The 26,622-nt window shown below is 54.0% G+C and overlaps 1 pseudogene; it reads left to right on the top strand.

The window, feature by feature from the left end:
• LOC144820287 (dnaJ homolog subfamily B member 1 pseudogene) overlaps positions 1-22,970 on the top strand; it is a 93,986-nt pseudogene extending 71,016 nt beyond the window's left edge.
• Positions 22,971-26,622: the final 3,652 nt, after the last annotated feature.

Genomic DNA, 26,622 nt, shown 5'->3' with positions numbered 1-26,622 from the left:
GAGGGGGGTGTGGATAGGACTCCTAGCAGTGCCCAGACATAGGAGGGGTGAGTGCAGAGGACTCCCAACAGTGCCCAGACATAGGAGGGGGGTGTGGATATGACTCCCATCAATGCCCAGACATAGGAGGGAGGGTGGATATGACTCCCTCCCAGCAGTGCCCAGACATAGGACGGGGGTGTGGAAATCACTCCCAGCAGTGCCCAGACATAGAAGGTGGTTGTGGATATGACTCCCAGCAGTGCCCAGACATAGGAGGGGTGTGTGGATATGACTCCCAGCAGCGCCCAGACATAGGAGGGGTGAGAGCAGAGGACTCCCAACAGTGCCCAGACATAGGAGGGGTGAGTACAGAGGACTCCCAGCAGTGCCCAGACATAGGAGGGGTGAGTGCAGAGGACTCCCAACAGTGCCCAGACATAGGAGGGGTGAGTACAGAGGACTCCCAGCAGTGCCCAGACATAGGAGGGGTGAGTGCAGAGGACTCCCAGCAGTGCCCAGTCATAGGAGGGGTGGTTGGATATGACTCCCAGCAGTGTCCAGATATAGGAGGGGTGTGTGCACAGGACTCCCAGCAGTGCCCAGACATAGGAGGGGGTGTGGATATGACTCCCAGCAGTGTCCAGACATAGGAGGGGGTGTAGATATGACTCCCAGCAGTACCCAGACATAGGAGGGGTGAGTGCAGAGGACTCCCAGCAGTGCCCAGACATAGGAGGGGGGTGTGGATATGACTCCCATCAGTTCCCATACATAGGAGGGGGGGGGTGGATATGACTCCCAACAGTGTCCAGACATAGGAGGGGGTGTGGATATGACTCCCAGGAGTGCCGACACATAGGAGGGGTGAGTGCAGAGGACTCCCAGCAGTGCCAAGACATAGGAGGGGTGTGTGGATATGACTCCCATCAGTGCCCATACATAGGAGGGGGGGTGGGTATGACTCCCAGCAGTGCCCAGACATAGGAGGGGGGTGTGGGTATGACTCCCAGCAGTTCCCAGACATAGGAGCGGAGTGTCGATATGACTCCCAGCAGTGTCCAGATATAGGAGGGGTGTGTGCAGAGGACTCCCAGCAGTGCCCAGACATAGGAGGGGTGAGTGCAGAGGACTCCCAGCCGTGCCCAGACATAGGAGGGGGTGGATATGACTCTCAGCAGTGCCCAGACATAGGAGGGGGTGTGGATATGACTCCCAGCAGTGCCTAGACATAGGAGGGGGTATGGATATGACTCCCAGCAGTGTCCAGATATAGGAGGGGTGTGTGCACAGGACTCCCAGCAGTGCCCAGACATATGGGGGGTTGGTGGATATGACTCCCTGCAGTGTCCAGACATAGGAGAGGGGTGTGGATATGACTCCCAGCAGGGCCCAGACATAGGAGGGGTGAGTGCAGAGGACTCCCATCCATGCCCAGACATAGGAGGGGGTGTGGATATGACTCCCAGCAGTCCCCAGACATAGGAGGGGGTGTGGATATGACTCCCAGCAGTGCCCAGACATAGGAGGGGGTTGTGGATATGACTCCCAGCAGTGCCCAGACATAGTGGGGGTGTGAATATGACTCCCAGCAGTGCCCAAACATAGTAGGGGTGAGTGCATAGGACTCCCAGCAGTGCCCAGACATAGGAGGGGTGAGTGCAGAGGACTTCCAGCAGTGTCCAGACATAGGAGGGGTGGGTGAATATGACTCCCAGCAGTGCCCAGAGATAGGAAGGGGGTGTGGATATGACTCCCAGCAGTGTCCAGGTATAGGAGGGGTGTTGCACAGGACTCCCAGCAGTGCCCAGACATAGGAGGGGGTGTGGATATGACTCTCAGCAGTTTCCAGACATAGGAGGACGGTGTGGATATGACTCCCAGCAGTGCCCAGACATAGGAGGGGTAAGTGCAGAGGACTCCCAGCAGTGCCCAGATATAGAAGGGGTGAGTGCAGTGGACTCCCAGCAGTGCCCAGACATATGAGGGGTTGGTTGATATGACTCCCAGCAGTGGCCAGACATAGGAGTGGGTGTGGATATGACACCCAGCAGTGTCCAGACATAGGAGGGGTGTGTGGATATGACTCCCAGCAGTGTCCAAACATAGGAGGGGTGGGTGGATTTGACTCCCAGCAGTGCCCAGACATAGGAGGGGGGTGTGGATATGACTGCCAGCAGCGTTCAGATATAGGAGGGGTGTGTGCACAGGACTCCCAGCAGTGCCCAGACAAAGGAGGGGGTGTGGATGTGACTCCCAGCAGTGTCAAGACATAGGAGGAGGTGTGGATATGACTCCCAGCAGTGTCCAGAAATAGGAGGGGTGGGAGGATATGACTCCCAGCAGTGCCCAGACATAGGAGGGGGTGTGGATATGACTTCCAGCAGTGTCCAGACATAGGAGGGGTGGGTGGATATGACTCCAAGCAGTGCCCAGACATAGGAGGGGTGAGTGCAGAGGACTCCCAGCAGTGCTCAGACATAGTAGGGGTGAGGGCAGAGGACTCCCAGCAGTGCCCAGACATAAGAGGGGTGAGTGCAGAGGACTCCCAGCAGTACCCAGATATAGGAGGGGTGAGTGTAGAGGACTCCCAGCAGTGTCCAGACATAGGAGGGGTGGGTGGATATGACTCCCAGCAGTGCCCAGGCATAGGAGGGGGTGTGGATATGACTCCCAGCAGTGTCCAGATATAGGAGGGGTGTATGCAGAGGACTCCCAGCAGTGCCCAGACATAGGAGGGGGTGTGGATATGACTCCGAGCAGTGCCCAGACATAGGAGGGGTGAGTGCAGAGGACTCCCAGCAGTGCCCAGACATAGGAGAGGTGGTTTGATATTACTCCCAGCAGTGCCCAGACATAGGAGGGGTGAGTGCAGAGGACTCCCAGCAGTGCCCAGACATAGGAGGGGTGAGGGCAGAGGACTTCCAGCAGTGCCAGACATAGAAGGGGTGAGTGCAGAGTACTCCCATCAGTGCCCAGACATAGGAGGGGTGAGTGCAGAGGACTCCCAGCAGTGTCCAGACATAGGAGGGGTGGGTGGATATGACGCCCAGCAGTGCCCCTACAAAGGAGGGGGGGTGGATATGACTCCCAGCAGTGTCCAGATATAGGAGGGGTGTGTGCACAGGACTCCCAGCAGTGTCCAGACATAGGAGGGGGAGTGGATATGAGTCCGAGCAGTGTCCAGACATAGGGGGGGGGGGGTGAATATGACTCCCAGCAGTGCCCAGAAATAGAAATAGGAGGGGTGAGTACAGGGAACCCCAGCAGTGCCTTGACATAGGAAGGGTGAGTGCAGAGGACTCCCAGCAGTGCCCAGACATAGGAGGGGGGTGTGGATATGACTCCCAGCAGTGCCCAGACATAGGAGGGGGTGTGGATATGAGTCCCAGCAGTGCCCAGACATAGGAGGGGGGTGTGGATAGGACTCCCAGCAGTGCCCAGACATAGGAGGGGTGAGTGCAGAGGACTCCCAACAGTGCCCAGACATAGGAGGGGGGTGTGGATATGACTCCCATCAGTGCCCAGACATAGGAGAGAGGGTGGATATGACTCCCAGCAGTGCCCAGACATAGGAGGGGTGTGGATATGACTCCCAGCAGTGCCCAGACATAGAAGGGGGTTGTGGATATGAATCTCAGCAGTGCCCAGACATAAGAGGGGGGTGTGGATATGACTCCCAGCAGCGCCCAGACATAGAAGGGGTGAGTGCAGAGGGCTCCCACAAGTGCCCAGGCATAGGAGGGGTGAGTGCAGAGGACTCCCAACAGTGCCCAGACATAGGAGGGGTGAGTGCAGAGGACTCCAAGCAGTGCCCAGACATAGGAGGGGTGTTTGGATATGACTCCCAGCAGTGTCCAGATATAGGAGGGGTGTGTGCACAGGACGCCCAGCAGTGCCCAGACATAGGAGGGTGTGTGGATATGACTCCCAGCAGTGCCCAGACATAGGAGGGGATGTGGATATGACTCCCAGCAGTGTCCAGATATAGGAGGGTTGTGTGCACAGGATTACCAGCAGTGCCCAGACATATGAGGGTTTGGTGGTTATGATTCCCAGCAGTGTCCAGACATAGGAGGGGGGTGTGGATATGACTCCCAGCAGTGCCCAGACATAGGAGGGGTGAGCGCAGAGGACTCCCAGCAGTGCCCAGACATAGGAGGGGGGTGTGGATATGACTCCCATCAGTTCCCATACATAGGAAGGGGGTGTGGATATGACTCCCAACAGTGCCCAGACATAGGAGGGGTGAGTGCAGAGGACTCCCAACAGTGCCCAGACATAGGAGGGGTGAGTGCAGAGGACTCCCAGCAGTGCCAAGACATAGGAGGGGTGTGTGGATTTATTTTATGGAGTTTGTAGAGCGCGCAGCTACCCCCTAGGGGGTGTCCCGGCGCTAAAATCCAGGGGTACCCAAGTGAAAAGGGGAAGTGAAAAAGAAGGAGATGAAGGGGAAACTAGAGTCCGGAGAAAAGCCAGGTTTTAAGTTTGGCTCGGAAGATGGTTTCAGAGGGACAAAACCTCAGCTCAAGCGGAAGGGAATTCCAGAGTCTGGCAGCAATGACACCGAAACCTCTGCCACCGGTTCTGGACAGTCTGAAACGGGGCGAGATCAGGAGGCGGAGGTCATTGGATCTCAGGGATCTGGTGGAGCGGGATATCGAGACCCGATTTTGCAGGTAAGTAGGACCGAGGTTGTTGACGGCTCGATAGGTAAGAGTGAGGACCTTAAACTGGATGCGGCTAGCCACAGGGAGCCAGTGGAGTTTCCTCCGGTATGCAGAGACAGATTGACGGTACGGGATATTACCGATCAGTCTGGCTGCAGCATTCTGGACGATCTGCAGCCGACCAATCAGGTACTGGGGGGCCCCTGCATAGAGGCTGTTGGCATAGTCCAGGTGGGACGTGATAAGGGCCTGGGTAACTGTGCGGCGGGAATCCATGGGGAGGTACGGAAGGATCTTTCTTATCATGCGTAGTTTCATGAAGCAGGCGGAAGTAACTTTGTTGATCTGAGTTTTACATGACAAGGAGTCATCAAATTGGAAGCCAAGGTTCCGTGCCGAGTGAACCGGGGATGGGGCAGGATCAAGAGCCGTAGGCCACCACCAAGAAGAGGGGATAGAGGTTTTCTGATTAAAAAACAGAACCTCTGTTTTGTCTGCGTTCAATCTAAGGTGGTTCGTAGTCATCCAGCCACTGATGTTAAGGAGGCATTGGCGGAAGTTGAGAAATGCGGAGTCCGAGTGGTCCTGAAAGGAAAACACCAGCTGTGTGTCGTCAGCGTAAGAGACCACCCTGACTCCGTAAGATTCCACCACGTCCGCCAAGGGGGCCAGATAGACGTTGAAGAACAGGGGGCTTAGGGCGGAGCCCTGCGGCACCCCACAAGATAGAGGTTTTTTCTCTGACTTAAAAGGGCGTAGCAGTACCCTTTGACTTCTGGATGAGAGGAAGGACTCGATCCAGCCGAGGGCAGTGCCACCGATGCCTATCTGCTTGAGACGATCCAGGAGGATGGGGTGCGAAACCGTGTCGAATGCCGCGGACAGGTCGAGGAGAACCAACATGGCCTCCTCGCCCCTGTCCACGCACTCCCGGATGGTCTCAGACACCTCCAGCAGGGCCGTCTCGGTACTGAATCCTGCTCTGAAACCGGATTGGGATCCATGAAGCAGAGAGTGGTCTTCTAGATAGTCCGTAAGTTGGAGCTGTACGGCTTTCTCCAGGACCTTGGCGGGTTTAGGAAGAAGGGAAATGGGACGATAGTTGGAAAAGACAGCGGGGTCTGCGTCTGCCTTTTTCAGAATGGGAATCACCAATGCCTCCTTCCAGGTGGTTGGGAAGAAGCCATGGTGAAGGGAGGCATTCCAGACGGAGAGGAAAGGGCAGGCCAGTGAGGGCGCCAATTCTCCCATGATTTTAGCGGGGATCGGATCGGAGGGGGCACCAGATTTACAGCCGATGAGTAGTCTGATAGCCTCGTCCTGGTTGAGTTTATTGAATGCAAGGAAGGATGGAGACTCAGGGGGACTGATAGGGGAAGATGGAGTGACAGACTCTGTGGGAAAGGAAACACAGAGTTTGTTAATTTTATCCAGAAAGAAATCTGAGAGTCCCTCGCAAAGAACCTGACAGGCGGTATTCTGGGGGGCCCTAGCCGGAGGGTTAATAAAGTCTTTGACGATGTTAAAGAGCGTTTTAGATGAATTTTTGGCTTTATTAATTTGAGCGGCAAAGTGGTCTTTCATCGCGCATTTTTTAAGTTTAAGAAATTGTTTTAGGGCCGTTCTGTAGAGATGTTTGACTTCAGGGTCGTAATTAAGTCTCCACTTGCGTTCTAGAGCCTTACATCTGCTTTTCTCCTCCCGAAGGGGGGTGGAGAACCAGGGAGCCGAGGGTCGCGACCTGGTGGAGGAAATGGTTATCTGGGGGGCAATAGAATCAATTGCTTTGATGAGAGTAGAGTTCAACCTGGAGACATTTTCATCAATGTCCGGGGAGAGGTGCTCCGACTGATAGTGGAATAGTGGATCCAGGGTAGCGCAAGTGACCTTATGCCACTTTCTTCCCAGTTCCTTCCTATGGGCCATTGGGGCAGATTTGCGTCCTAAAGTGAAAGTAAATGGGACGAAGTAGTGATCGGTCCAGGTCAGAGGGAGAGGCTGAAGGACAGTGATGAACGGGAAGTTGGCGAATATGAGGTCCAGGGTGTGGCCAGCCACATGAGTGGGACCTACAACCAGTTGTTTAAGATTGAGGCTATCCATGGTGTCCACCAGGTTGGTAGCCTTGACGCAAAGCGGGTTGTCGATGTGGAGGTTAAAATCGCCCAGGACAATGAAATTTTGATGTTTAATAGATAGATCGGCCAATAAGTGGACAAGGGCAGTGAGGGAGGGGCGGTGACGGGAGGGGGACAATAAACTAGAGTGCCAGCTAGGATTGCTGACGCGGAGTCGGAGATTGAGAAGTACATAGCTTCGATTGTACCTATTTCAGTAAGTTTAGTGAAAGTCAGCTGGAAAGAGGATTTGAATATGACAGCTAGACCACCACCAGACTTACCTCCGGCCCGATTCAGGCATTTGATGTCATAACCTGGGGGGGTAGCCAGATAAATATCCGGCGAGGAAGAGTCTGTGATCCAGGACTCAGTTAGGAAAAGAATATCCCATTCATCAGACGAGATGGACATCCAGATGTCATTGGCGTGACGGGGAAGAGATCGGCAATTGATCAGACCTGCTCGTAAGCATGTAAGTGGATATGACTCCCATCAGTGCCCATACATAGGAGGGGGGTGGGTATGACTCCCAGCAGTGCCCAGACATAGGAGGGGGGTGTGGGTATGACTCCCAGCAGTTCCCAGACATAGGAGCGGGGTGTCGATGTGACTCCCACCAGTGTTCAGATATAGGAGGGGTGTGTGCACAGGACTCCCAGCAGTGCCCAGACATATGAGGGGTTGGTGGATATGATTCCCAGCAGTGTCCAGACATAGGAGGGGGGTGTGGATATGACTCCCAGCAGTGCCCAGACATAGGAGGGGTGAGTGCAGAGGCCAGACATAGGAGGGGGGTGTGGGTGTGGATATGACTCCCATCAGTTCCCATACATAGGAGGGGGGTGTATATGACTCCCAACAGTGCCCAGACATAGGAGGGGGTGTGGATATGACTCCAAGCAGTGCCCAAACATAGGAGGGGGTTGTGGAAATTACTCCCAGCAGCGCCCAGTTTTAGGAGGGGTGAGTGCAGAGGACTCTCAGCAGTGCCCAGACATAGGAGGGGTGAGTGTAGAGGACTCCCAGCAGTGCCCAGACATAGGAGGGGTGAGTGCAGAGGACTCCCAGCAGTGCTCAGACATAATAGGGGTGAGGGCAGAGGACTCCCAGCAGTACCCAGACATAGGAGGGGTGAGTGCAGAGGACTCGCAGCAGTGTCCAGACATAGGAGGGGTGGGTGGATATGACTCCAAGCAGTGCCCAGACATAGGAGTGGTGAGTGCAGAGGACTCCCAGCAGTGCTCAGACATAGTAGGGGTAAGGGCAGAGGACTCCCAGCAGTGCCCAGACATAGGAGGGGTGAGTGCAGAGGACTCCCAGCAGTACCCAGACATAGGAGGGGTGAGTTCAGAGCACTCCCAGCAGTGTCCAGACATAGGAGGGGTGGGTGGATATGACTCCCAGCAGTGCCCAGACATAGGAGGGAGTGTGGATATGACTCCCAGCAGTGTCCAGATATAGGAGGGGTGTATGCAGAGGACTCCCAGCAGTGCCCAGACATAGGAGGGGGTGTGGATATGACTCCCAGCAGTGCCCAGACATAGGAGGGGTGAGTGCAGAGGACTCCCAGCAGTGCCCAGACATAGGAGAGGTAGTTGGATATTACTCCCAGCAGTGCCCAGACATAGGAGGGGTGAGTGCAGAGGACTCCCAGCAGTGCCCAGACATAGGAGGGGTGAGGACAGAGGACTTCCAGCAGTGCCAGACACAGGAGGGGTGAGTGCAGAGTACTCCCATCAGTGCATCAGTGCCCAGACATAGGAGGGGTGAGTGCAGAGGACTCCCAGCAGTGTCCAGACATAGGAGGGGTGGGTGGATATGACGCCCAGCAGTGCCCCTACAAAGGAGGGGGGTGGATATGACTCCCAGCAGTGTCCAGATAGAGGAGGGGTGTGTGCACAGGACTCCCAGCAGTGTCCAGACATAGGAGGGGGAGTGGATATGACTCCCAGCAGTGTCCAGACATAGGGGGGGGGGGGTGAAAATGACTCCCAGCAGTGCCCAGAAATAGGAGGGGTGAGTACAGGGGACTCCCAGCAGTGCCTTGACATAGGAAGGGTGAGTGCAGAGGACTCCCAGCAGTGCCCAGACATAGGAGGGGGTGTGGATATGACTCCCAGCAGTGCCCAGACATAGGAGGGGGGTCTGGATATGACTCCCAGCAGAGCCCAGACATAGGAGGGGGGTGTGGATATGACTCCCAGCAGTGTCCAGATATAGGAGGGGTGTGTGCACAGGACTCCCAGCAGTGCCCAGACTTAGGAGGGGGGTGGATATTACTCCCAGCAGTGTCCAGACATAGGAGGGGGGTGTGGATATGACTCCGAGCAGTGCCCAGACATAGGAGGGGTGAGTGCAGAGGACTCCCAACAGTGCCCAGACATAGGAGGGGGTGTGGATATGACTCCCAGCAGTGTCCAGACATAGGGGGGGTGCAGATATGACTCCCAGCAGTACCCAGACATAGGAGGGGTGAGTGCAGAGGACTCCCAGCAGTGCCTAGACATAGGAGGGGGTGTGTATATGATTCCCAGCCCTGTCCAGATATAGGAGGGGTGAGTGCACAGGACTCCCAGCAGTGCCCAGACATATGAGAGGTTGGTGGATATGACTCCCAGCAGTGTCCTGACATAGGAGGGGGGTGTGGATATGACTCCCAGCAGTGCCCAGACATAGGAGGGTTGAGTGCAGAGGACTCCCAACAGTGCCCAGACATAGGAGGGGGTGTGGATATGAATCCCATCAGTGCCAAGACATAGGAGGGGGGTTGGATATGACTCCCAGCAGTGCCCAGACATAGGAGGGGGGTGTGGATATGACTCCCAGCAGTGCCCAGACATAGAAGGGGGTTGGGGATATGACTCCCAGAAGTGCCCAGACATAGGAGGGGGTGTGGATATGACTCCCAGCAGTGTCCAGATATAGGAGGGGTGTGTGCACAGGACTCCCGGCAGTGCCCAGACATAGGAGGGGGGTGTGGATATGACTCCCAGCAGTGTCCAGACATAGGAGGGGGGTGCAGATATGACTCCCAGCAGTACCCAGACATAGGAGGGGTGAGTGCAGAGGACTCCCAGCAGTGCCTAGACATAGGAGGGGGTGTGGATATGATTCCCAGCAGTGCCAAGACATAGAAGGGGGGTGTGGATATGATTCCCAGCAGTGTCAAGATATAGGAGGGGTGAGTGCACAGGACTCCCGCAGTGCCCAGACATATGAGAGGTTGGTGGATATGACTCCCAGCAGTGTCCAGACATAGGAGGGGGGTGTGGATATGACTCCCAGCAGTGCCCAGACATAGGAGGAGTGAGTGCAGAGGACTCCCAACAGTGCCCAGACATAGGAGAGGGGGGTGGATATGACTCCCATCAGTGCCCAGACATAGGAGGAGGGGTGGATATGACTCCCAGCAGTGCCCAGACATAGGAGGGGGGTGTGGATATGACTCCCAGCATTGCCCAGTCATAGAAGGGGGTTGTGGATATGACTCCCAGCAGTGCCCAGACATAGGAGGGGTGAGTGCAGAGGACTCCCAGCAGTGCCCAGACATAGGAAGGGTGAGTGCAGAGGACTCCCAACAGTGCCCAGACATAGGAGGGGTGAGTGCAGAGGACTCCCAGCAGTGCCCAGACGTAGGAGGGGTGAGTGCAGAGGACTCCCAGCAGTGCCCAGACATAGGAGGGGTGGTTGGATATGACTCCTAGCAGTGCCCAGACATAAGAGGGGTGAGTGCAGAGGACTCCCAGCAGTGACCAGACATAGGAGGGGTGGTTGGATATGACTCCCAGCAGTGCCCAGACGTAGGAGGGTGAGTGCAGAGGAGGACTCCCACCAGTGCCCAGACAAAGGAGGGGTGGGTGCAGAAGACTTCCAGCAGTGCCCAGACATAGGAGGAGTGAGTGCAGAGGACTCCCAGCAGTGTCCGGACATAGGAGGGGTGGGTGGATATGACTCCCAGAAGTGCCCAGACATAGGAGGGGGTGTGGATATGACTCCCAGCAGTGTTCAGATATAGGAGGGCTGTGTGCACAGGACAACCCAGCAGTGCCCAGACATATGAGAGGTTGGTGGATATGACTCCCAGCAGTGTCCAGACATAGGAGAGGGGTGTGGATGAGAATTACAGCAGTGCCCAGACATAGGAGGGGTGAGTGCAGAGGACTCCCAACAGTGCCCAGACATAGGAGGGGTGTGGATATGACTCCCAGCAGTGTCCAGACATAGGAGGGGTGGGTGGATATGACTCCCAGCAGCGCCCAGACATAGGAGGTGTGAGTGCAGAGGACTCCCAGCAGTGCCCAGACATAGGAGGGGTGAGTACAGAGGACTCCCAACAGTGCCCAGACATAGGAGGGGTGAGTGCAGAGGACTCCCAGCAGTGCCCAGACATAGGAGGGGTGAGTGCAGAGTACTCCCAGCAGTGCCCAGGCATAGGAGGGGTGGTTGGATATGACTCTCAGCAGTGCCCAGACATAGGAGGGGTGAGTCAGAGGACTCCCAGCAGTGCCCAGACATAGGAGGGGTGGGTGGATATGACTCCCAGCAGTGCCCAGACATAGGAGGGGTGAGTGCAGAGGAGGACTCCCAGCAGTGCCCAGACAGAGGAGGGGTGAGTGCAGAAGACTCCCAGCAGTGCCTAGACATAGGAGGGGTGAGTGCAGAGGACTCCCAGCAGTGTCCAGACATAGGAGGGGTGGGTGGATATGACTCCCAGAAGTGCCCAGACATAGGAGGGGGTGTGGATATGACTCCCAGCAGTGTCCAGATATAGGAGGGGTGTGTGGACAGGACTCCCAGCCGTGCCCAGACTTAGGAGGGGGGTGGATATTACTCCCAGCAGTGTCCAGACATAGGAGGGGGGTGTGGATATGACTCCCAGCAGTGCCCAGACATAGGAGGGGTGAGTGCAGAGGACTCCCAACAGTGCCCAGACATAGGAGGGGGTGTGGATATGACTCCCAGCAGTGTTCAGACATAGGAGGGGGTGCAGATTTGACTCCCAGCAGTACCCAGACATAGGAGGGGTGAGTGCAGAGTACTCCCAGCAGTGCCTAGACATAGGAGGGGGTGTGGATATGACTCCCAGCAGTGCCCAGACATAGGAGGGGGTGTGGATATGATTCCCAGCAGTGTCCAGATATAGGAGGGGTGAGTGCACAGGACTCCCAGCAGTGCCCAGACATATGAGAGGTTGGTGGATATGACTCCCAGCAGTGTCCAGACATAGGAAGGGGGTGTGGATATGACTCCCAGAAGTGCCCAGACATAGGAGGGCTGAGTGCAGAGGACTCCCAACAGTGCCCAGACATAGGAGGGGGTGTGGATATGACTCCCATCAGTGCCCAGACATAGGAGGGGGGGTGGATATGACTCCCGGCAGTGCTCAGACATAGGAGAGGGGTGTGGATATGACTCCCAGCAGTGCCCAGACATAGAAGGGGGTTGTGGATATGACTCCCAGCAGTGCCCAGACATAGGAGGGGGTGTGGATATGACTCCCAGCAGCGCCCCGACCTAGGAGAGGTGAGTGCAGAGGACTCCCAGCAGTGCCCAGACATATGAGGGGTGAGTGCAGAGGACTCCCAACGGTGCCCAGACATAGGAGGGGTGAGTGCAGAGGACTCCCAGCTGTGCCCAGACATAGGAGGGGTGAGTGCAGAGGACTCCCAGCAGTGCCCAGACATAGGAGGGGTGGTTGGATATGACTCCCAGCAGTGCCCAGACATAGGAGGGGTGAGTGCAGAGGACTCCCAGCAGTGCCCAGACATAGGAGGGGCGGTTGGATATGACTCCCAGCAGTGCCCAGACATAGGAGGGGTGAGTGCAGAGGAGGACTCCGAGTAGTGCCCAGACAAAGGAGGGGTGAGTGCAGAAGACTCCCAACAGTGCCCAGACATAGGAGGGGTGAGTGCAGACGACTCCCAGCAGTGTCCAGACATAGGAGGGGTGGGTGGATATGACTCCCAGAAGTGCCCAGACATAGGAGGAGGTGTGGATATGACTCCCAGCAGTGCCCAGACATAGGAGGGGTGAGTGCAGAGGACTCCCAACAGTGCCCAGACATAGGAAGGGGGTGTGGATATGAATCCCATCAGTTCCCCGACATAGGAGGGGGGGTGGATATGACTCCCAGCAGTGCCCAGTTATAGGAGGGGGTGTGGATATGACTCCCAGCAGTGCCAAGACATAGATGGGGGTTGTGGATATGACTCCCAGCAGCGCCCAGACATAGGAGGGGTGAGTGCAGAGGACTCCAAAAAGTGCCTAGACATAGATAGGAGGGGTGAGTGCAGAGGACTCCCAGCAGTGCCCAGACATAGGAGGGGTGAGTGCAGAGGACTCCCAGCAGTGCCCAGACATAGGAGGGGTGGTTGGATATGTCTCCCAGCAGTGCCCAGACATAGGAGGGCTGAGTGCAGAGGACTCCCAGCAGTGCCCAGACATAGGTGGGGTGGTTGGATATGACTCCCAGCAGTGCCCAGATATAGGAGGGGTAAGTGCAGAGGAGTGCTCCCAGCAGTGCCCAGACAAAGGAGGGGTGAGTGCAGAAGACTCCCAGCAGTGCCCAGACATAGGAGGGTTGAGTGCAGAGGCCTCCCAGCAGTGTCCAGACATTGGAGGGGTGGGTGGATATGACTCCCAGAAGTGCCAAGACATAGGAGGGGGTGTGGATATGACTCCCAGCAGTGTCCAGATATAGGAGGGGTGTGTGCACAGGACGCCCAGCAGTTCCCAGACTTAAGAGGGGGGGTGGATATGACTCCCAGCAGTGTCCAGAGATAGGAGGGGGGTGTGGATATGACTCCCAGCAGTGCCCAGACATAGGAGGGGTAAGTGCAGAGGACTCCCAACAGTGCCCAGACATAGGAGGGGGGTGTGGATACGACTCCCATTAGTGCCCAGACATAGGAGGGGGTGGATATGACTCCCAGCAGTGCCCAGACATAGGAGGGGGGTGTGGATATGACTCCCAGCAGTGCCCAGACATAGAAGGGGTTGTGGATATGACTCCCAGCAGTGCCCAGACATAGGAGGGGGGTGTGGATATGACTCCCAGCAGCGCCCAGACATAGGAGGGGTGAGTGCAGAGGACTCCCAGCAGTGCCCAGACATAGGAGGGGTGAGTGCAGAGGACTCCCAACAGTGCCCAGACATAGGAGGGGTGAGTGCAGAGGACTCCCAGCAGTGCCCAGACATAGGTGGGGTGAGTGTAGAGGACTCCCAGCAGTGCCCAGACATAGGGTGGGTGGTTAGATATGACTCCCAGCAGTGCCCAGACATAGGAGGGATGAGTGCAGAGGACTCCCAGCAGTGCCCAGACATAGGAGGGGTGGTTGGATATGACTCCCAGCAGTGCCCAGACATAGGAGGGGTGAGTGCAGAGGAGGACTCCCAGCATTGCCCAGACAAAGGAGGGGTGAGTGCAGAAGTCTCCCAGCAGTGTCCAGACATAGGAGGAATGGGTGGATATGACTCCCAGAAGTGCCCTGACATAGGAGGGGGTGTGGATATGACTCCCAGCAGTGTCCAGATATAGGAGGGGTGTGTGCACAGGACTCCCAGCAGTGCCCAGACATAGGAGGGGGGTGTGGATATGACTCCCAGCAGTGTCCAGACATAGGAGGGGTGAGTGCAGATGACTCCCAGCAGTGCCTAGACATAGGAGGGGGGTGTGGGTATGACTCCCAGCAGTTCCCAGACATAGGAGGGGGGTGCGGATTTGACTCCCAGCAGTGTCCAGACATAGGAGGGGGGTGTGGATATGACACCCAGTAGTGCCCAGACATAGGAGGAGTGAGTGGAAATGACTCCCAGCAGTGCCCAGACATAGGAGGGGGGTGGATATGACTCCCATCAGTGCCCATACATAGGAGGGGGGTTGGGTATGACTCCCAGCAGTGCCCAGACATACGAGCGGGGTGTGGATATGACTCCCAGCAGTGTCCAGATATAGGAGGGGTGTGTGCACAGGACTCTCAGCAGTGCCCAGACATATGAGGGGTTGGTGGATATGATTCCCAGCAGTGTCCAGACATAGGAGGGGGGTGTGGATATGACTCCCAGCAGTGCCCAGACATAGGGGGGGGTGAGTGCAGAGGACTCCCAGCAGTGCCCAGACATAGGAGGGGGTGTGGATATGACTCCCATCAGTTTCCATAAATAGGAAGGGGGTATGGATATGACTCCCAACAGTGCCCAGACATAGGAGGGGTGTGTGGATATGACTCCAAGCAGTGCCCAGACAAAGGAGGGGGTTGTGGACATGACTCCCGGCAGTGCCTAGACATAGGAGGGGGGTGTGGATATGACTCAGAGCAGCGCCCAGTTTTAGGAGGGGTGAGTGCAGAGGACTCCCAGCAGTGGCCGGACATAGGACGGGTGTGTCCAGTGGACTCCCAGCAGTGCCCCTACGTAGGAGGGTGAGTGCAGAGGACTCCCATCAGTGCCCAGACATAGGAGGGGTGAGTGCAGAAGACTCCCAGCAGTGCCCAGACATAGGAGGGTTGAGTGCAGAGGCCCCCCAGCAGTGTCCAGACATTGGAGGGGTGGGTGGATATGACTCCCAGAAGTGCCAAGACATAGGAGGGGGTGTGGATATGACTCCCAGCAGTGTCCAGATATAGGAGGAGTGTGTGCACAGGACTCCCAGCAGTTCCCAGACTTAGGAGGGGGGTGTGGATATGACTCCCAGCAGTGTACAGACATAGGAGGGGGGTGTGGATATGACTCCCAGCAGTGCCCAGACATAGGAGGGGTAAGTGCAGAGGACTCCCAACAGTGCCCAGACATAGGAGGGGGGTGTGGATATGACTCCCATCAGTGCCCAGACATAGGAGGGGGTGGATATGACTCCCAGCAGTGCCCAGACATAGGAGGGGGGTGTGGATATGACTCCCAGCAGTGCCCAGACATAGAAGGGGGTTGTGGATATGACTCCCAGCAGTGCCCAGACATAGGAGGGGGGTGTGAATATGACTCCCAGCAGCGCCCAGACATAGGAGGGGTGAGTACAGAGGACTCCCAGCAGTGCCCAGACATAGGAGGGGTGAGTGCAGAGGACTCCCAACAGTGCCCAGACATAGGAGGGGTGAGTGCAGAGGACTCCCAGCAGTGCCCAGACATAGGTGGGGTGAGTGTAGAGGACTCCCAGCAGTGCCCAGACATAGGAGGGGTGGTTGGATATGACTCCCAGCAGTGCCCCGACATAGGAGGGATGAGTGCAGAGGACTCCCAGCAGTGCCCAGACATAGGAGGGGTGGTTGGATATGACTCCCAGCAGTGCCCAGACATAGGAGGGGTGAGTGCAGAGGAGGACTCCCAGCATTGCCCAGACAAAGGAGGGGTGAGTGCAGAAGTCTCCCAGCAGTGTCCAGACATAGGAGGAATGGGTGGATATGACTCCCAGAAGTGCCCAGACATAGGAGGGGGTGTGGATATGACTCCCAGCAGTGTCCAGATATAGGAAGGGTGTGTGCACAGGACTCCCAGCAGTGCCCAGACATAGGAGGGGGGTGTGGATATGACTCCCAGCAGTGTCCGGACATAGGAGGGGGGTATATATATGACTCCCAGCAGTACCCAGACATAGGAGGGGTGAATGCAGTTGACTCCCAGCAGTGCCTAGACATAGGAGGGGGGCATGGGTATGACTCCCAGCAGTTCCCAGACATAGGAGGGGGTGTGGATATGACTCCCAGCAGTGTCCAGACATAGGAGGGGGGTGTGGATATGACACCCAGTAGTGCCCAGACATAGGAGGGGTGAGTGGAAATGACTCCCAGCAGTGCCCAGACATAGGAGGGGGGTGTGGATATGACTCCCATCAGTGCCCATAATTAGGAGGGGGGTTGGGTATGACTCCCAGCAGTGCCCAGACATAGGAGGGGGGTGTGAGTATGACTCCCAACAGTTTCCAGACATAGGAGCGGGGTGTGGATATGATTCCCAGCAGTGTCCAGATATAGGAGGGGTGTGTGCACAGGACTCTCAGCAGTGCCCAGACATATGAGGGGTTGGTGGATATGATTCCCAGCAGTGTAAGCACCTACTGAGGTCTTTTTAGAAATACCAGATATTTAGGGCGCACCACTTGTGAACCGCTAAGTAATGACAGGCACTTGTAAAACAGGGTGTAGGCAATAGGGCGAGTGGTAATACCTCACAACCACTCAGGATGACCAGAAACTGGTCAGCAATACATATGAACAACAATGCCCCTGCACTAACACAAAAACCATATGGTAACAATTTACGTATACGATTGTAACATAAGAAAATGACATATAGTGCATCAATCTAAACAGTTCGTGTAGATACGTGATTCAATAAAAGTTCGTCTATTGTGACGGGTAAGTCAGTCAAAAGTCTGTGGTGGGGGTGTCCATTTTCTGTTTATTGTTCCATTTCAACAAAAGCCAACACGTGTTTCATCGCAAGGAACAAAGGAGGGGTTAGTGCAGAGGACTCCCAGCAGTGCCCAGACATAGGAGTGGTGAGTGCAGAGGACTCCCAGCAATGCCCAGACATAGAAGGGGTAAGTGCAGAGGACTCCCAACAGTGCCCAGACATAGGAGGGGGGTGTGGATATGACTCCCATCAATGCCCAGACATAGGAGGGAGGGTGGATATGACTCCCTCCCAGCAGTGCCCAGACATAGGAGGGTGGTGTGGAAATGACTCCCAGCAGTGCCCAGACATAGAAGGTGGTTGTGGATATGACTCCCAGCAGTGCCCAGACATAGGAGGGAGTGTGGATATGACTCCCAGCAGTGTCCATCTATAGGAGGGGTGTGTGCACAGGACTCCCAGCAGTGCCCAGACTTAGGAGGGGGGTGTGGATATGACTCCCAGCAGTTTCCAGACATAGGAGGGGGGTGTGGATATGACTCCCAGCAGTGCCCAGACATAGGAGGGGTGAGTGCAGAGGTCTCCCAACAGTGCCCAGACATAGGAGGGGGGTGTGGATATGACTCCCATCAGTGCCCAGACATAGGAGGGGGTGGATATGACTCCCAGCAGTGCCCAGACATAGGAGGGGGTGTGGATATGACTCCCAGCAGTGCCCAGACATAGAAGGGGGTTGTGGATATGACTCCCAGCAGTGCCCAGACATAGGATGGATGGTTGGGTATGACTCCCAGCAGTGCCCAGACATAGGAGGGGTGAGTGCAGAAAACTCCCAGCAGTGCCCAGACATAGGAGGGGTGGTTGGATATGAATCCCAGCAGTGCCCAGACATAGGAGGGGTGAGTGCAGAGGACTCCCAGCAGTGCCCAGACTTAGGAGGGGTGGTTGGATATGAATCCCAGCAGTGCCCAGACATAGGAGGGGTGAGTGCAGAGGAGGACTCCCAGTAGTGCCCAGACAAAGGAGGGGTGGGTGCAGAAGACTCCCAGCAGTGCCCAGACATAGGAGAGGTGAGTGCAGAGGACTTCCAGCAGTGTCCAGACATAGGAGGGGTGGGTGGATATGTAGCTCTCCCCGGGGAACAGCTCAGGGGTCCCAGAGGATGCAGGGACCTCGGGGTCCTCGGGGTAGCCGGTGCTGCCTCTGGAGTTGCCCCTCGGGCGGTCATCAACCGGGTGTTCACACAGGCCCATTCGGGCAGGCCCACCATCTCCAGGTGGGTCCGTTTCTCAACCCGCTGCCAGGGGGAGCTCTCTAGATCGTTGCCAAGCAGGCAGTCCACAGGCATGTCGGACCGGACTGCCACTCGTAACTCTCCGGAGACGCCCCCCCATTCGAACGGGACTTGAGCGATCCGGCAGGTGCGGACGGAGTTATCAGCTGCGATCACCCTGCAGGAGAGGTGGGGAACAATCTGGGCTTCAGTGACTAGGTGCCGTTTGACGGCGGTGATACTGGCCCCGGTGTCCCGGAGCGCCCCTATGTGGTGGCCATTGACAGTCACCTGCTGTCGGTACTTCTCAGTGTTGTCGGGCAGGGGGGCTCCTGGGACCATCTCCCTATCACCCAGGGAGACTAACATCATGGCTGCGGGGTCAGCTCCCTCGAAATCCTCTTCCCCCTCCTCTTCTAGGGCTACTGAGGTGATGTGGCGCACGGTGGGCCCTGCAGCGGCAGGCTTCTTGAATAAAGGGCAGCGGGGGTCATTGGCATAGTGCCCTGGTTGCTGGCAATGGAAACAGGCTTGGCTGACTCGGGCCCTGGCTTGGCTGGGGGGAACCCTGCGCGCGCTGTGGGAGGCGAGGTGCCGGGCTGGTTTCTGGGGGGACTGCGCGGGGACCCTATCTGGGATCCCCTCTGTCTATTCTGATTCCCCCCTCCCCTCTGGCGGGAAGATCCTTGTTCATTTCGACCAGAGTCTCCCCCAGCCCCCCGGGGGACTCTGGTGTTCACCCAGCGATCGGCCTCGATGGCCAGCTTCCGGTGGTCAGCCAACTTGCTGTCCAGGAGGTGCTGTCTGAGTTCCACAAAGCAGTTCAGAGACAAATGTTCTTAGGCAATGAGGTCGATGAGCCCCTCGAAGGTGGAGACTTTGCTGCCCTTGATCCACCCTTCCAGGGCCCGGCTGTAGAAGTTGACATATTCCACCCATGTGGTGCTGGGGATTTTCTTACAGTCTCTGAAGCGTTGGCGGTACATTTCAGGGGTGAGTCCATACCTTGTGAGGAGGGCCTCTTTCATGTGGCTGTAGGAGGTCTGTTCGGCCGACGGTAGGTCGAGTAGGGTGTCTCTCCCCTCGCTCAGGAATCGCCCCCACAGGCCGGCTCCCCAATCTTTCTGCGGAACTCGGTGGGAGGTCATGGCGACCTCGTAGGCCCTGAATTATTGTTGGATATCATCGTTTTTATAATATTCTTTGACCACATCCTTGGGGATGTGGACCTTGGGTTCCACCGGGGGAACAGACTCTCGGGTCGCCGATGTTCTGTGGTCTTCGGTCCTGGCCTTTAGTTCGATCTCCTTCATGCTGCGCTCGTGCTCCAGCTGGAGTCTTTTCCCTTCGTGTTCTCTCTGGAGTTTCTTCTCCTCCAGTTCTCTCTGGAGTTTCTTCTCCTCCAGTTCTCCTTGCAGCCGCAACTGCTCGATGGCTAGCTTCTTCTCGGCTAGCTTGAGTTCTCCTTCCATCTTCAGACGGGCTAGTTCTAGCTCGTGGTTTCGGTTGCGTTCTCGGTCGGTCATCTCTTCTCGAGACAGACCTCTCTCAGTGCTGTGAGTCCGCGTCGGGGACTCTGCTCTTTCTTGCTCTGGGGTGTGGGTTTCGGCCAGGGGTGCTCCCCCTCCATCGGCTTCTGTCGGTACTGGAGGTTGTGCTCCGGCCTCCACCCAGGCGGTTAGGGCTTGATGAAAGTCTTCTTTGGTGTTTAATCCCGTTGTCGGGATGTGAAGATCTTTGCAGAATTGCTTCATTTGTCGGTGCGTATAGTCCTTCAGGAGCTCCACCCGGAAGGTAATCTCGTCTTCCTTGATGCTCATGGTTGTTCTTCTTTGTTCGGGTAGTGTGTCAGTACTGTACGATCCCTAGACGTAGGTTCTTATCGCGACGCTGCCACCAATGTTAGAAGGGGCGATCTCAGAGGGCCAGGTTGTGCTCACCCGACCACCCCAGGACCCACCTCTCCCACAGATCTTGCCGAGTCTTATCATGAGGTCCTCACCGGGGAGGACTTCGAGTCTAGGATCGTACACACTGAGCTCACACCACACTTACGAACGGACACCACACTGAGGGATTTCAGTAACAAGTTCTTTATAAGCAGTAAAAGGAAAGTTGCACTCTTATGTACAAATGATCGAGGGATCACAAAAAGTCTTAGAGGATTCGGGGAGAGGGAAGCGGGACAGTCTTTAGCCTTTGGGCCAGTACGGGGCGTACCCTGCGCACAGCTCTCAATCCTCGAGCCGGGGGATACGGAAGGTGATGGGCGTACTGGCTGCTTCACTCACGTCGAATCGGCTCGGTCGTGATGGTGATCTCGATGGTCCAGCCGGACCAGAGTACTCCTCGAGCCGCGACAGCGTCAGCAGGGCTCCTCAAGAACTTCTCCGGATCGAGCCCTGCTGACCTCGTCACGGCTCGAGGAGTACTCTGGTCCGGCTGGACCATCGAGATCACCATCACGACCGAGCCGATTCGACGTGAGTGAAGCAGCCAGTACGCCCATCACCTTCCGTATCCCCCGGCTCGAGGATTGAGAGCTGTGCGCAGGGTACGCCCAGTACTGGCCCAAAGGCTAAAGACTGTCCCGCTTCCCTCTCCCCGAATCCTCTAAGAGTTTTTGTGATCCCTCGATCATTTGTACATAAGAGTGCTACTTTCCTTTTACTGCTTATAAAGAACTTGTTACTGAAATCCCTCAGTGTGGTGTCCATTTGTAACTGTGGTGTGAGCTCAGTGTGTACGATCCTAGACTCGAAGTCCTCCCCGGTGAGGACCTCACGATAAGACTCGGCAAGATCTGTGGGAGAGGTGGGTCCTGGGGTGGTCGGGTGAGCACAACCTGGCCCTCTGAGATCGCCCCTTCTAACAATATGACTCCCAGAAGTGCCCAGACATAGGAGGGGGTGTGGATATGACTCCCAGCAGTGTCCAGATATAGGAGGGGTGTGTGCACAGGACTCCCAGCAGTGCCCAGACATATGAGAGGTTGGTGGATATGACTCAGAGCAGTGTCCAGACATAGGAGGGGGGTGTGGATACGACATACAGCAGTGCCCAGACATAGGAAGGATGAGTGCAGAGGAATCCCAACAGTGCCCAGACATAGGAGGGGGGTGTGGATATGACTCCCATCAGTGCCCAGACATAGGAGGGGGGGTGGATATGACTCCCAGCAGTGCCCAGACATAGAAGGGGATTGTGGATATGACTCCCAGCAGTGCCCAGACATAGAAGGGGCAGGGGTGGGGGAATCATATCGCCCGACGCCCGAACCATGTTGTTTTTATAGATGGGCAAGAAGATTTATTGTCTATTATGTCCGACGGACAAGTAGACATTAAATCACATTAGAACAACAGGCTGTGGGCCCTCTGGGGCTCACAGCCAATCCGAAGCTTGCAGAGAGTCTTTGGAGGCATCTGATTGGATAGCGGCCCATGACTGGGCTCTAGCCAGTGATTGGCTGTGGGGGTTAAACGTCACTCAGCTTATGCAAGCAGAAGTCCGTGGCCGTAGCGGGGCTCGCTTTCAGGTAAATTAAGCAGTTTTGCCCGCTTCAGCTTTGCTAGTATTTGAAAGTGTGATGTTGGATGCTCCCAATAAACTATTCTGTACTTGATTGCGTGAAATTGTGACAGAGGTGCGATTTTTTTTATTAGCAACTATCGGTAAAAAGATTAATTAGTTCAAAAGCCTAGACCTGGCCCGCCATGGCGCCTCAGAAGAGGACGTCAAAAAAGCGTATTGCAAGCAGGCGCGCTGCGCCACTACCGTGACAAAAAGCGGGAGCCAGGCTCTGAGGACAGCTTAATGGTGATTGCAGAGGCTTCAGAAGTGGTTAGTGACCCCAAAAAACGAGAGTTCTTCGACAAGTGAAGATAATTATGAAGGGCGTCCGTGGCGGGCTCGGTGGACCCGTCATTCAGTTACACTTTCCACTGCGATCCTCATAATGTTTTCAGAGTTCTTCAGAGGCCGCAATTCTTTTGATGCGTGCTACTGTGCACGAAGCGCAACAAACACAAGTAAGTTAATGACCCATTTGCCAGCTTTGGGATGGGGGTCGGTGGATTCAGTAACGGGTTTTCTGCGGGCTCAGCGATGACGTAATCACGTCAGCAAAAATTCAAGACCCTCCAGTAGTGCATGCACTTAAAGGTATCTTGATGAAATCTACACCGGCTGCAGCAGTTAAATGAAATTTTTTTTGATAAGCACCTGAATCCAGACGGCAGAACTGCACACTCCGAAGGACGAGATTGTAACCTTCAATCAAGAAAGGGAACGAAGATTACCTTCCCTAATGAAGGAGACCAAACACCCACAAGCATCCTCCCCGATCTAGTCTTTGTTCTGAAAAGATAAACCCCATCTAGTCTTCAGAGGGAAGGCTCGGACATTATCCACCCAGCAAAAATCACCCTGTCTTCAAGGACGACATAATTGAAACAGAATCCCAGGCGAAGGCCTCCTGCCACCCAAAGCCGCAGAGCAGCGGGGCGACCTCATCCTCAGTTCCCAGACTGAATTCCTCCCTCCTCAAAGAAAGTACTGGAGCAGATACTGCCCGCATAGCCACAACATGGACAAAACAATCGAACTGGAAAGTTGTTGTTTGGCCTGAAGAAAAACTGTAAAAAGTGAGTGTTATACAGGAATATTCAATAGTAACATGCTTAAGCATTCTTGTATTAAAACGGGTTTCATGTTTTCAAGTTTTTATCTACTGGGCCTGACCAAAGTTAGTGTGTGTCAAACGTGGGGTTGCATTTTGCAAGCTGTTGTTTTTTCACCGATATACAGCAGGGTAACATGACTTCACTGTGCACCAAGGTTAAATACTGGTAAAATGTTTAAAAAATGTAAACCCGTATTTGTATAGTGCACTTGAACATCTGCATAGTGCATTAATGTTTGTTAAAGTCAATAAGCCAGACAGCAGAGACGCAACTAGACTGAGTCTGAGGCCCATTTGGAGGGAGAGGGGGGCCTAATCTTCCAACTATAGGCAGAGAGTGGCGATGCAGCGGATCTAAGGAGGGGTGAAAACACAATAAAAAGCTTAGTTAACAAATGAATGGTCTTTGAAAGACGTCACCTGTGAAGTACTCGGTTGCAGCTGCGTGTGTGCCCGGGAAGCTGTCTCAGCCCAGGCTGACACACACGGGGGGGGGGGGGGGGGGGGGAGTAGGGTCTGAAGCCCTTTGATCCCAATCAGCATTGCGCTGCGCGCCTGCCATACAGGGATACAATTTCTCCTGCCTGGATCATGCAGCTGTGTGAGGGGTGTTCTCAATGAGGTGGGACACCACCTTATTTGTGAAGTGTCAACGTCGCTATCAGAAGTAACTGGAAGGGGAGAGGTTTTAACGTTCCCATCCTTTGCATGGACTTTTGAGGGGGTTGGAATGCTTTCATTTTTTAAATCCTTTCATCTCTGGTAATGTCCATTTTCAGGTGTAAGGGCCTTTGCTTCTGTGGAACTTCTGAGAATCGTGGACAGTGTCTCTGTAAATCTCACCTCTTGTAAGTAATGTTCTTAATACAGTGATTAATTAATTTTTTTAAAGCATTGCTAGGGTGTTTAAAAGGGTTATTTTTTCGAGAAGATCGCTCTGAATAGAATAGAACTGCTGCGCCTGCTGTGACGGACTGTGTGTACTGAGAGACCCTCATGGCTGCAGGAAGCGCAGGCTCCCATCAACCTCATCGCTGCTATTGGAGTAGTTCCACTCAGCGCACCTTTCCATTGGTGGGCAGAGCAGATGCAAACTCCCTTTCACACCAGACGTGTGACAGAGATGCCAGATTGGGCAATTTCCTTTACAAATGGGTGATATTTTTCCCATTTGAGTGAGAAAATACTCAATTGACCAGTGCCTTCTATTTTTCAAGCTTAATCTGGCACATTGTGCGCATCTTTTTAAGCCGTGGCGGAGCCTCAGCGTCAGCACTGCAATTTATCATTCTTGAGCTGCCATGCTTGCTAAAAAATTGTAAAAGGACACTGGCATTACTGGATAATGGGTAAGGAGGTACCCGAGAGGGAGGCGCAAAGGTGGCATTGCATTTGCGGGACTCACTACGATTATTTTCTTAAGGGAGGGTCCTGTCAGTCTGGAACAGAGGCACGACGCATAAATTGCACCATTCTCATTGTTTGTTCAGACCCAAAACGCCATGGCATGAATTCAGACCCAGATCTGAATATGGGTGAAAAATACATTTATTTCGAAAAGTGATCGTTGTTTTCCCATAGAACACAGTAGCCGCCTCAATGTACTGCTATTTGTGTCATGTTGCAGAATGATATGTGATTGAGTCATCACTTTTAGGACTGGCTTTAGCCAAGACCTTTTGATTTTACTAAAATATGTATAATATTACTTAATGGTGCTTTCCGCCACCTCTATTCACCCATTGGTCTGTTGTTGGGTCATTCCCATTTTGCTTCAACCCAGTACCTCATACAGCATGGGGTAGTGGGTCAGCATCATTACTTAAATCTCTGATTAAAGTCACTTTGAGTAGCTGCAGTGCATTTTTCTCTTTCACAAGGTGCACATCCACACTCAAGGAGTTTCCTTGAGTACCAGAGTTACCAGATGTGATTGTAGGACACATTTGAAGTGAGCCCATGGCATATTTCAGATTTATCAGTTCCTATCTCCTTCCAACGCTGTTGTAAATTCTGTTTGAAGTGGACTGCTGCTCTCTCATGGCATCTCCCGACTCTCTTTTACCAGTGGTTATTTGATCAACTTTGCCCAGGGAAAAAACAAAATGTTATGGTGTTTAATTTGCTGTAGTTTTATTGAAACATAGGTGGGGTGTGTAACTTGGTTTTTAGTATCCAATATTTCTTTATACTAAGTACCCTCTTTCCTTCCATTTTCTTTCTTGCCTTTGTCTTCCTTCTTTTTTTCCATCTTTCTTTTCTGCCTTTCCTGTTTATCTTCCCTTTTTCCTTTCCTTTCTTTATTACCTTCCTTCATTCTTTATTTTTCTTTCCTTTCTTTTTGCCTTATTTTCTTTTACCTTTCATTTTTTTCCTTTCTGTTCATTCTTTCCTTTATTTTTATCCATCAATCATCTTTCTCGAGCAGTCAGTTACACATGATTTCTAATGTTTTTCATTAATTTTTTTATTGGTAACATGGATGGTAGATTTGAATTACCTTTATGTAAGCTTGTACTTTTCCAAAGCTCAAATCCTTGTTCTTAGTGTACATCTTTTCTTGGCTTTTCGGTCTAGAGTGCCAACCAGTGTAGCACCAGCTGTGAGTTCACAACTTGGCATGAAACAGAATCACTACGAAGCGTAGAGGCAGCATAGAGGTTCATTGCAGCAGGCAGCCGCAACCCTTGATTCTCGAAGAGTTTGGAAAAGTGTAGGAGGAAACCTGTATCTTTCAAGATTTAGTGTAATTTCCTGTCTGTGAAAAGTCAGAAGCTATAAATAGCTCAACATTTCTGGACAGTGAGTTTAAAACTGAATTAAGTTTAGTCTCATACTTGATTACTTTGTCCAGTTGACAGGCAAATATGTCCCAACAAAGTCTATTCAGCTTTGGATTAAAAAAACATAAAGACAGTGATAAAGATAGCCCAGGAGAAGGAAACCAAAAAACAACAACTGAGGTTGGGCCATGTACCCCTGCACAGAATCCTAACATAACTAAAAACAAAAAGTATGACGCTGAAAAAAGAAAACGAGTTTTTCAGTCACACTGGGTGGAATCCTGGCCATGGCTAGCCCTGAAGGAAAGTCCTGAGAGGGAAGGACCAAAATGTACTGCACTATTTGCCAAAAATATCCTACTATAGCAGTCAGCTATTCGGGTTCCGGTAGGAATGCATTCTTAAGTGGATGTGACCAGTTGCGCATTGAACCAATCAGATCTCATGAAACTAGTAAGGCACATATGACATTTGTTTCATGGCACCGCCAGGAAATGAAAGAAACCACTTTGCAATGTGAGACTGCTACAGCGAGTACCTCAAATGTCAGTGTCCATACAGAGCAGCCCCTCATCATGCAAGCACTGCAAAAACTGAAGGAAACAGAAAGAAAGAAACTGACCATCTTGTTTAACAATGCTTACCTAATTGCAAAACAAGGTAAGCCACTCTCAGACATGGACACCCTATGTAGGGCTATGAAGAAAGCAGGTGTGGATATAGGAGAAAATTATGCAAACCGCGAAAAAGCCTCAGAGTTCATTAG

The sequence above is a fragment of the Lissotriton helveticus genome, chromosome 2_1 (assembly GCF_964261635.1).
Source record: "Lissotriton helveticus chromosome 2_1, aLisHel1.1, whole genome shotgun sequence".
NCBI lineage: Eukaryota > Metazoa > Chordata > Amphibia > Caudata > Salamandridae > Lissotriton > Lissotriton helveticus.
The sequence above is the reverse complement of the archived record's forward strand: the minus strand, read 5'-3'. Positions and strand labels throughout refer to the sequence as shown.